Source organism: Geospiza fortis, unplaced genomic scaffold (assembly GCF_000277835.1).
Source record: "Geospiza fortis unplaced genomic scaffold, GeoFor_1.0 scaffold161, whole genome shotgun sequence".
NCBI classification, from domain to species: domain Eukaryota; kingdom Metazoa; phylum Chordata; class Aves; order Passeriformes; family Thraupidae; genus Geospiza; species Geospiza fortis.
The window spans coordinates 1-4,755 of NW_005054375.1; positions in this window are offsets into that span (position 1 = coordinate 1).

The window sequence follows — 4,755 nt, forward strand, 5'->3', positions numbered from 1 at the left end:
AAATATTTCACAACCAATATTCAATGCTATATTCCTGAATAATTGGCTCCACAAGAGTTCAGTTACCAACCTTTCCAAAGGATCCTTGCCCTAGTACTTTCAGAAGTTCAAACTGTGAAGGGTCTGCTTTCTCGTGTCCTTCCTTTACATGGTGAGTTATTGCAATTTCTTTGATACTTCCTTCTTCCTGGCAGAGGAAAACAGAGGAATTAATTTAGATTAATGGTTTACAAATATTTACAAATTCACAATATGTTGGAAAACAGCAGTGTCACTGAACCAAATCAACTAGAGAATGCCAAATACAGGGAAAAAAACACTTAGCAACTCTATTTGCATAATTAAGACAGACAGCACTAGTTCGGTAACAATGTAGCTTAAACTTTTAGAGATGCACCAGGATCCAGACAATAACAGAGTTGACAGAAGTCAGCAATTCCCAAGCTTTTTCTCTTAGGCCTATATTACTGGGTTCATGTTTCTGTTCCAGATTCACAACCAATTAATGGAAACCAATCTTCTTAAGAATTTAGTAATCTTAAAACACACCTAGAGTATATCAAATGGACCAGATGTCTTTGGAAAGCCCTCCTTTTTAACACTTGAATGAGGACCACCATGCTGCAGCAATGCCAGTGCTCACCTTTTAAGACAGCGTGAGACTCAAGAAATTTCCACACAAAGCAACTCTCCACCCCCACTTCAGCAGCAGGCTCCACCTGCCACTGACAAAATTCTGTTGAAGAAAGTATTCTGCCTTTCTTCTCAAGGAGAGTCTATCCTATATAAGCTGCCCAGTCCTCATCCTTTCCCCTTCTGTGAGAAAGTGGTCACCAGAAAGCTCTAAGCAACAGTGAATCTTATCTTCTTGTGCTCTGCACTTAATTCAGTGTTTTCTGCACTGAATTTCAAAATCCCTGAAAAGTGACACTCCTTGCCACACCAGGAAAGAATTTCAGAACTTATAATCATCAAGTATGTAAAAAACCCTGCACTCTTGTTAATGTCATCTGAAGACCTATTTAGGCATTACATGCAATCCAAGCTACTGTACGTTAATACACAACTGTTAGTTAATAATCCAAATCCAAGCAATTGTACGTTAATACACAACTGTTAGTTAACAAACAGAAAGCAATATACTGTCTACAGTTTTAACTTCTTGTTCATTCTCTTTCTATTTCTTCTATGGGTTATAGTGAACAAAATAAATCTGAGAATACTTTCCATCTATTTATTGAGGAACTCTTAGACCCATTTCATAGAACTGCAGACTGGCTGACATTGAAAGGGACCTCTTGAGACCATCCTGTCTAACCCTAAACTCTCTGCTCAAGCAGGGCCACCCAGAGCCAGGACCTGAATATCTCCATGGATGGTGACAACCTCCCCGTGCAGCCTGTGCCAGGGCTCAGCCAGCCTGACAGCGAAAAAGTGTTTCCTGATGCTCAGACAGAAACTCCTGTATTTCCCCTTTTGCCCATTGCCTCTGGTCCTGCCACTGGGCAGCACTGAAAAAAAAGCTCTTTGCACCCTCCCTTCAGGCTGGTTGAACATCATTTCACCATTGTGAATCCATGCTGAATAAGCCCAGCTACTCTTTTGTACTCCATGCATACAGGAATGCTTTATTGCTCCATGACTTCCCTGGGGATTAAGGCCTGGCTGACCAACCTGGATCCTCTTTCTTTTTGAAGACAGGAATTGACATTCACTTTCCTTCAGTCCTGTCACCTCTCCTGGTCATCGTGGTAATCAGAAAATAATCAACAGTGGCCTCATAATGACAGCTGCCAGGTCCCTCAGCACTCAGGTGCATTCCATCAGGGCCCACAGACTTAGACACACTCTGCTTGCTTAAGTATTCTCTAACCTACTCAGTGGCAGGACCTGAGGGAATGGCCTGAAGCTGTGTCAGAGAAGGTTTAGGTTGAATATTAGGAAAAGGTTCTTCATCCAGAGAGTGGTTGGGCACTGGAACAGCTCCCCAGGGAAGAGGTCACAGCACCAAGTCTGACAGAGTTCAAGAAGCATTCGGATAATGCTCTTGGGCACATGGTGTGACTCCTGGTGATGGTGCTGTGCAAGACCAGGAGCTGGACCTCAATGGTCTTGATGAATCTCTTTCACCTCAGGATATTCTATGATTTACCTCTAAGACTATGTCTTCCTTGCTCCAGTCTTTTCCTCCATCTATATGCACCAAAATGTGCACTAATTAGCTGTAAGTGATAGGTTAGTAGAGGCCAAGTTCTAAAACTGTGTTTCTGAAGCACTAATTTGTAAGTTTTTCAAGCATTCTGCAAAATTGATGTGCATGAATTAGTGCTGAAAGTACCCTTTTGCATCTGACCATTTCAGTACTGTATATAAATGCAAAGCAACTGTCCACCCAAGTCAGCATATTCCAACACAGGCTTTTCCCAGACAGATGATTCTTCTTCAAAAGATTCTTATTTTCAAAAGATTACAAAGTTGGAAATGAGCTGCACATAAGAAATCCTGAGTGTGTGTGATAGTCAGTATATATTAAAAAACTCCAGCATGTGATTTGGAATAATGCACAGAACATGCTGGCAACTTTTAAAAAAAGATACTTCAATGTGAAGAATATAGTTTTAAGAATAATTTTAGAAGAAATCCAAGATGTCCTCTAAGTTTAGGTGGCTGTTTCCATTTTAAGACAGCCAAATTTTATATGTGTGTGCACCCAGACATGCCGAGTACTCCACCTAATAACCTGAACTTTTGTGTCTTTTCAGGAGAAAATGCTACCATCACTGATTACCAGCTGAATCTTTACAGAGTCTGAAAGAAATATTGTTGAATAAATTGCTGGTGGACATTTTTGGTTTTATATTCTAAATTATTATGTGATCAGCTGTATTACATACTACTCAAACCACCCACTGAATCTTAGAGAATCCCAAGGGAGGAACAGAATAGCTCAGCAAAACAGACTGCCAAGCACACATTACTTCAGATACTTTGATCCATTTCTGCTTAACAGTTTTATCTATTTGCTTCCTGGCAATCTTGGGAAAGTAAAAAACATGTGAAACACAATGTACTCAAATCTTTTTTATTTACTGCCTTCAGAGATGCAAAGCAATAGGTGGACATAGGAAGGACATGGAACTGTAGGAGCAAATCCAGAGGAGGACCATGAAGTTGGTAAGATGACTGGAGCACCTCCCTATGAAGACAGGCTGAGAAAGTTGGGGCTGTTCAGCCTACAGGAGTGAAGTTTGCATGGAGAGCCCATAGTAACTTCCCAGTATCTGAAGGGGACTGTAAGGAAGCCAGAGGGGGATCCTTCATCAAGAACTGCAGTGACAGGACAGAGAGTAATGGGGACAAACTGAAAAAGGGAAATTTAGGTTAGGTATTAGGAAGAAATTCTTTACTATGAGGATGGTGAGATACTGGAACAGGTTGCCCAGGGAGGTTATAGATGCCTCAACCGTGTTGAAAGCCAGGCTGGATAAGGCCTTGAGCAACCTGATCTAATGGGAGGTGTCCCTGCCCAGGGCAAGTGGGCTAGGATTAGGTGACCTTCATGGTCCCTTCCAACCCAAATCCTTCTATGATTCTATATTGCTTTAAAAGCACTACAAAACTCAACAAGAACAAGAAAATATATTAACTTACTCACTATACACAAACAAAATTATTATTTTTGAATGCTATGCAATTATTATGCAACCATCCTTCCAGTGGTTATTTTGAGCACCCTCTAAAAAACAAAACAAACCCCAAACCACCACTTCACATTCCTGATACCAAGAGAATATTCCCAGGCTTTGCATTTTCTCAGGGCTCAGTTACTCTTCAGTCCATAAAAGGCAGACCTAGCAGAACTCTGTTTTAAACTAAAAGGATCTCTAATGATATTCAATTTTAATTTGTCCGTAACTCTCATTTGGGAGCAAGATTTACAATGAGTGGTTGTCCACAAATTTGCAGTTTCCTTTTCTGACATAACTGCTGAATGTTTGTTATTTTAACCTAAACAGCGCAAATGCAGTTAAAAATACAAAAGCTAAGCCTTTTATAGAAACAAAAATTATATGCAGAGGTAATCAAGCCTCACTATCTACCTGAATTAAAACACAAATCTTACACACTGTAGAAAGAGATCTCTATTCTCAACCAACTGCACTAATTACATCAGATTATAGATGTCATCTTGCAGTAAACTGGAAGAGAAGCCAGCTGTTCCATCTGGTACTGAATTGCTTGATCATTTCTTGGTCCCTGGCAAAAACATTTGTCCCACGTGATGAATTGAAAATAAATGAGATGCTGGAATACTTGGGTCCTCTGCTCCTTTCTTCCATTCCTTGACAGTTTTCACACAACTACAGACAGTCAACTCACCAGCTGCAATGGTGGGGTCTTCCTTCCAGTTACAATTATAGCCAACTGCCTACATTTTATTTCTGTTATTTATAAGCTTAGGAAGCTCCCTTTTCTCAAAGCATTATACTGCAGCAGGGTCTAAATAAAAGTCTCAAGACATGATTTCCTCTTCTAGGCACACAGTTCTCTCAAGGCCTTCTTCACACTAGAAAGTTACACTGCCTCAGAAAGCCATTTTAAAAAATGCCCAGAACAACCATGTGTGTCAACTTTTAAGTGGTTGCTACTGGCTTCCACTACAGTGCAACTAAATATGGAATACAAGGAAACAAACAGAAGGTAACATTACTCTGAGTTTACTTAACAAAGTAATAGTGTTAAATCAACACTGGC